The sequence below is a fragment of the Oratosquilla oratoria genome, chromosome 1 (genome assembly GCF_046742065.1).
Source record: "Oratosquilla oratoria isolate Oo_2021 chromosome 1, ASM4674206v1, whole genome shotgun sequence".
NCBI lineage: Eukaryota > Metazoa > Arthropoda > Malacostraca > Stomatopoda > Squillidae > Oratosquilla > Oratosquilla oratoria.
In genome coordinates, this window is record NC_134777.1 from 129,555,561 (window position 1) to 129,563,060 (window position 7,500).

General features: G+C 37.9%; 1 protein-coding gene across 2 annotated transcripts in view; it reads right to left on the bottom strand.

Annotated features, from left to right (window-relative positions):
- The window catches only part of LOC143027002 (synaptotagmin-5-like), a 179,925-nt gene extending 172,785 nt beyond the window's left edge, over positions 1-7,140 (bottom strand). For both annotated transcript variants that reach the window (XM_076187835.1, XM_076187826.1), the window contains exon 1: positions 6,895-7,140. The gene's annotated coding sequence lies outside the window, so the exon portion shown is untranslated. The remainder of the gene's footprint in view (positions 1-6,894) is intronic.
- Between the last annotated feature and the right edge of the window lie 360 nt (positions 7,141-7,500).

The following is a 7,500-nucleotide window of genomic DNA, read 5'->3' on the forward strand; positions in this document are numbered from 1 at the left end:
TAATTTATTTTATATTATTTGTTTTTGTTTTGTTATCATTTGTATGTTTGATTCTCATTTATTATTAGTTATATGTCAATTTATTACTATTTATATGTTTGTTTATTATCTAACTATACCTATGCATTTATCTAATTTATTTGTTATTTACATTATTATAGCTTTTATTTAACAATTTTTTATTATTTTTTTTTCGCATCCGACCTAGATATGAACCAAAAGGTCTCCTGTCGGCATGCTCCGCCTTTGTAATCCTTTGTCAAGTATATAACATTCAATGTGGGGTGAATTAAACGTATTTTTCTTTTTTTTCCGAATAATATCACACTTCTACAACTGGTTTTTAGTAATTACAATCGAGGAATCCCAACTGGGATCCTTGTACACCCACCAAGCCAAGTCCGCTTCGACGTAACTATTTAATTCACCCAATAACTTTGAACGTTACAAATAAGTGCCACCCTCTCCGTGCACCAACAATTTCTCTCCTCGTCCACCCTTTTCTCCAATCAGAAAGGATGTTATACTGTCTCAAGCAATACTGCTTACGCAAGCACTTTTGTCACGAAGGGAAGTGGTTTAGCGTTTACATTTCGCAACATCATCACCTCTATCGATACCCTAGCTTGTATTTACAAACATTGGACGATGAGCGAGAATATGCAATTCCGTATTTCTTTAGCGACCATTGTTTTAAAAACATGTAAGTCGTAAAATGAATTTCTCGTCTCCTACCCCTCTATCTACCTACTTGTCTACCTCAATCTACCAGCCTCTTACAATATATACATACTGGGGTTGGACAAAATAATATGAACACCTGCTAAATACACAATATTTATTTATCAATACGGTGTTGGGCCACCATTTGCCTGTAGAACAGCTGCATTCCTTCGCGGTATGGATTCGTAGAGTGTCCGAATAGTTTCCAACGGACTGTTGTCCCATTCTTGTATCAAAACATTCGCCAATTGCTGCAATGATGTTGGAGGTGGAAATCTGCTCTTCACTCTCTGCTCTAAAACTCCCCATAACGGTTTAATTATGCTGAGGTCTGGCGATTGTGCAGGCCGGGGAAGATGTTTGATGATATTCTAATGCTCTACGAACCAAGGCTAAACTATTTTGGCTGTGTGTATGGGCGTATTATATGGCTGTGTCTGGAAGCAAGACACTCATCATAGTAAAAACCTCATCATTAAGGATGTCGAGATACTCGTTCGCAGTCATCCGGCCTGTGATGTGAATGAGAGAAACAGCTGAATACCACGATATAGCCGCCCAAATCATAATGGAATCGCTTGACTGTAGGAAGCAGGCAGTCCAGATTGTATGCCTCTTTTGGGGTTCTCCATACATAAACCCTGCCGTTCGTAGGGAATAACGTGAACGTTGATTCATCGGACCATACCACATTCTTCCAATCATCAAGTGTCCAGGTTTTATGTTTGTGGCACCACCTCTTTTGCAGCTCAGCGTTGGCATCCGTTATAAGCTGTTTCGCAATTGCAGCCCTACCATGAATGTTAGCTTTGTGGAGCTCCCGCCGTACTGTTTTCGTCGACACAGGATTCCTCAGGTGTGTGTTGAGTTCTGCTGTCACTTTTGCCGCGGTTGTTTTATGTTGTCTGGCCACAATCCTTTTTAATGTTCGTCGGTCTCTGTCGGATAACTTTGGGTTTCGCCCACTATTCCTCTTCGCCGATGATGTTTTCCCATGTTTTGTGTATGCTGTCATTACCGTGGAAACGTTCAACAGTTCAGCTGTTTTCGTCACCGACGCTCCCGCTAACCGGGCGCCAACGATTTGCCCTCTTTCGAAGTCTGAGAGATCACACATTACACCGGTCGCTTGTTGTAACCGTCGCAGACCAAAGCGTGTAATACACTGAAATATAACCTACGAGACCTGCTACGTAAACTGCGCAATGCATACGCGGCGCATTATTTACCCTGAAGCAGTTTTGCCAACAAACACCAAGATGTACTCTTTTGTGTGGTGTTCATATTATTTTCTCCAACCCCTGTATATATATATATAATGTATTATATATACATACTTATACACACACACACACATATATATATATATATTGCAGAAACCACAGGGAAATTAAAGTCGGAATACTGAACGTTTTCGTCTATTACGACATCCTCAGAGTACAAAGAAAGAAAAAATAGAACACAATATTTATACAGAAGAAAGAAAACTGGGAGAGGTCATAGCCACATTAGACCTTCGGACATTATACATTCAACACATTCAATTACAAATGGAAATGTAATTGAATGTGTTGTATGTATAATGTCCGAAGGTCTTATGAGGCTATGACCTCTCCCAGTTTTCTTTCTTCTGTATAAATATTGTGTTCTATTTCTTTCTTTCTTTGTACTCTGAGGATGTCGTAATAGACGAAAACGTTCAGTATTCCGACTTTAATTTCCCTGTGGTTTCTGCAATATCTTTTCGTCACGCGTTTTGTGATTATTTTTGCAATATATATATATATATATATATATCACCTCACCAGGCTACCGTATCCACTTGGACGTTGGCCACCATGGAGTTCCATTTCTGTCTGCACATGGCTCTTCTTAACAAGATGGCATTTGTCATTTCTTCTACAGATGTTCTTAACCCGTCTACATATTTTCTGCGTGGTCTTCCTCTTGCCTTCTTACCTTCTATTTTTCCCGTCAGGCACGTATGTTCTAATTATTGTTTTCTCATGACGTGTCCTACAAAGTGTAACTGTCTCTTCCTGATAGTTGCTATTATTTCCCTCTCTGTTCCTATTTGCTGTAGTATTTCTTCGTTTGTTTTAAATTCTGTCCATGAAATTATCAGCATCGTTCTTCAAATCCACATTTCTACTGTTTTTATTCCGTCTTGCATTTGTTTACTAATTGCCTAAGTTTCACATCCCTATAATAATACTGACCAAATGTAACATTTAAAAACAAAATTCTTGTTCTCATGTTAATTTACTTGTTATTTACTGTTTAACTTTGTTGATTTTTTTTTTATGGCTATCCTTCTCTTTATCTCTTCGTCGCTTTTCCCATCCCAAGTTAACATGCTTCCTAGGTAAATGAATTGGTCCACCTGTGTCAATATTCTTCCTTCTACTTGAATTCTTACCCTTGGACATTCTTGTTTTTTCGTCATTACCATCACTTCTGTTTTCTTTTTATTCACTGTTAGGCCTCTGCTTCTACTAGCGTTATAACTAATTCCTGTAACTGAGCTTCTGATTCTGCGTACCTAATATTATTGAGATTTCGTCCTCCTATTGTTACTCATTTTAGATGGTAAATATCTCTCATGATTATCTCACTGTATAAATTAAGCAGGTCTGGCGACATTACACATCCCTGTCTCACGCCTCTTTTAATATTTTGCCAATCAGACAGTTCTAGTTTCCCTGCTGCTTCTTGCTTCCAATAGAGATTTGCGAATGACCTTCCCATCTACCCCTATTTTCTTCAATATCTCTATTAATTAATTGTTTCTTACTTTGTCAAATGCCTTTTCGTAGTCCACGAAACAGGCACAGATATTTTTGCACCTCTGTCATATTTTCAGCTAGTATTCTTACAACAAAAATTGCATTCCTTGTTCCCTTATCTGGTGCAAACCCATGTTGTTCATCAGCTATTTCTGGCCTTATTTTGTTTGTAATGACTCTTATGATTATTTTTGTCAAGTGGTCCATGGTACTAATTGTTCTATGTTTGCTACATTCTAAAGTCCCATGTACTTTTGGTAAAATTATGAAAACTGACTGGCACACTTGTTCTGTTAATTTCTCAGTTCCATAGACTTTACTGGCTATTTTGGTCATAATTTTAATTCCAAAATCTCCCAAAGCCTCAAACATTTCCGTTGCCCTTCCATCTCCTATCGCTTTCCTTTTCGTCATTTTTGATAGTGCTGCTTTTATTTCATCTTCCGTTATGTCTGGATCCTCTTCATCAAAAGTGTCCTCTAGTTCTTCCCTTACATCTGTAAAAAGTTCCCCGATGTATCCTTTCCATCTATCCTTCACTTCTTTTTCTTCCATTTCTACTGTCCCGTCTTTTTTTTTATTGCTATATTTTGTTTGTTTTCTTGTTTTTATTACTTCTTTTACTTTCTCATTCATCTTTTGTTGGTCTTTTGTTTCTAGGTGTTCAATTTCTATCCATCTTTCGTCCATCCATTTTCTTTTGCTCTTATATATTCGCTATGTACCTTTCCGTTAAACTCTTTGTATTTCTCTTTATCCTTGTATTTTCTTCTCTCTTCCATTAATTCATGAATCTCATCTGTCTCCCATGGTTTCTTATTTCTTCTTTCTCTTGTTGGTATGATTTCTGACCCCTCTTCCATGGCCTTCTGTAGTGTCGTCCATTGCCACTGAGCTGATCCTACCTCTGTTTCGTCTGCTACATCTTCTAGTATTGCATACCTGTTATTGCCTTCTACATTGAATTGTTCTCTGATTTCTGTGTTCTTTACTAGTTTCAACTGTTTACTGTTACTATGAATTTTCTTTGGTGGTTTCTTTATTTTTATGTTAACTGTTGCTTCTACTGGAATAGGATCAGTTTCCGTCTGTCCCTGGATAGATTTTTACCTGTTTCTGCGTTTCTGAATCTTCTATTTACTGTTATGTAATCTACTTGGTTCTTATGTCTCCTGGGGTTTTCCATGTATATAGTTTGCGTGGGTGGTGTTTGAACCACGTGTTCATGATGATTTGTGTCTTTTTTCTGTGCACCATTCAACCTATCTGGTGCCTTTCTCATTTATGTTTCCAATGCCATAATGTCCAACAATATCCTCGAATCTACCTACCCCTACTTTAGCATTTAAATCCTCCATAATGAATTTAACTTCTTTGCATTGTTCCTTTACTTTTGTTATCTCTTCATAAAAGATATTCATAACTTGTTCACTCATATATTTGTATCAGGTTAATATTAAAAGTCTTTCCTCTAAGTTTGGCCATTATTACTCTGTCAGACATGGGCCAATATTCCATCATACTTTTGGGTACTGTTTTTGTCATTAATACACCCACACCTCTATGTTATGTCTCCTCAGGGATATATTAACTGACTGCCATCCCTCGTCTCCATACATCCTACCTCAGGCCGTCTCACTTCTCCCAATCCCATGATGTTTGTTTTAATTTTGTTCATTTCTCTTTCTATGTTTGCTAGTTTGCCCCTCTGGTACAAGGTTCTGATGTTCCATGTAGCGGTCTTTAGTTCATTTCTAATCTTATTGTACCGTTTATTTGTTTTGTGTTCTTTGTTTTATGGGTAGTCACTTGCTGATGGTCAAGGGCCACCTGCTCCCCATACACACACACACACACACACACACACACACACACACACACACACATATATATATATATATATATATATATATATATATATATATATATATATATATATATATATATATACACAGAATGGTTCCCAGTGATCGATTGATATCTTTTTTCAACCACGAATCACTTTTAATTCCATGCCATCGCAGTCGAGACTGAAGAATCGCTCGATGGAAGCATCCGTTGGAAATTGAAACGTGGACGAGCCGAGGATTCGAACCCAGCTAACCCGTAGCAAAGCTACAGTGACTTAAACAAATACGCTATCAAGAGATAGCGTAATGGTTTAAGTCACTGTTACTTTGTTACGGGTTAGCTGGGGTCGAATCTGCGGCTCGTCCACGGTTCAATTTCCTACGGATGTCTCCCTCGAGCGAGTCTTCATTCTCGTCGGCGATGACATGGAATTAAAAGTGATATGTGTTTTAAAAAGACACACACACACACACACACACACACACACATATATATATATATATATATATATATATATATATATATATATATATAATATATATATATATATATATATATATATATATATATATATATATATATATATATATATATATATATGTAAACACAAAGGCAGGGTTCGAACTGCCTTCTTGTGAGATGTTCGGGAAGCACACAAACGAGTCGTTCGTTTACGACGTCTGTTACGATCTCGTAGTTATTTGTGTCGTAAGTTGTCGTTACAAGAGACGCAACCAACGGTCGAAGTAAGTGAGGGAGGCGTTGTGCAAATACATGGATGTCTAGGGACACATCCGTGAGACTGGGTCCTTAACCTTTGGTTGACATTTCGTCAAGGGGGCTCTTCACATTCCAGCACACGCTCATACACACACATATAGACGTGCACATACACAAAAAGGTATGATCAATCAGAAAGTGACGGGACCTCACGAGTGTTGCTCCTTTCTTGCATCATACAATTAGGTAAACACACACGCACGCATACATACACGCACACACAGAGAACAAGAGAGAGAGATAGAGAAACTGAGAAAGACAGAGGAAGAGAGACAGTGATAGAGATTGAAAGAGACAAAGGAAATTTTGTCCAAGTTGTAAAACATGTATGAATTAGAAGCTAGGTGCTAACTGGAGAGCAATAGACGAGACCCAACGCGCGTTGGTCCTTTTCTGTATACTGTAACTAGACAAATACATTTAGGTAACAAGCACGCACGCACACACACACACACACACACACACACACACACACACACACACACACACACACAGCGTGTTTTCCGAACTATATAAAACCTTGGTACCAATTGCACAAACAATAATGAAATGACATTACACACAATCACCATGAAAACTGTATTGTTAGTATACCGCAAAAATATCCCTTTGTAATCCATGTCTAATTTGTTTTTTGTTAGTATGCGTTTCGATTACAAAGACATGTCACCTTGGCCAGATTTGATAACTGTGGGATAAACATACATTGTTTAGATTAAGACGAAATTGATCATAACGGTTTTAGGAATCTTACCTTTCACGTTCGCTGGTAACTCTTCATTATCAACAAACGCAGAGTACAAAATTGTCTTAAATTCATCTAAACACCATCATCCTTTAAGTCTCTTCCATGGCGCATTAAACCTTTTTCTTCAACAGAACAAGTAACATCAATTATGAACAGGGAAGTTACACAATTGGACTGGAAAGCGAGATTGCTATTTGAACGCGTAGTGTTTGAGCGTGAGCAGGGACGTCTTTCTCTTCCACGAGTCAACGTACAACTGACGGGCTTGGGGCTCTTGAATCGAGGCGTCAAACTCCCAGCGCGCCAAATATGACGTCGAGTCGACGATAAATGAAATATTTTCTGTCCTCAGATTTTATCATCCACTAAACCAGTGAGAAAGTATACAACATTAGATAATGCTAATCTACGGCGTTCAGTTTCCCTCTAGAAACTAAAATATTTTACCATATATTGCGAGTGTAGGAAATGTTGCGCATGTGCTTTATTTAGTTGTATCTTGTCTTGTTATTCTTGAGTTTGGTGTTGTTCATCTGTTCAAATACCACATAAGCAGTGGCGTCGTTTTAAAGGTTGACTCTGTTGCCAGTCGATTTTATGTACCCGAAGAAA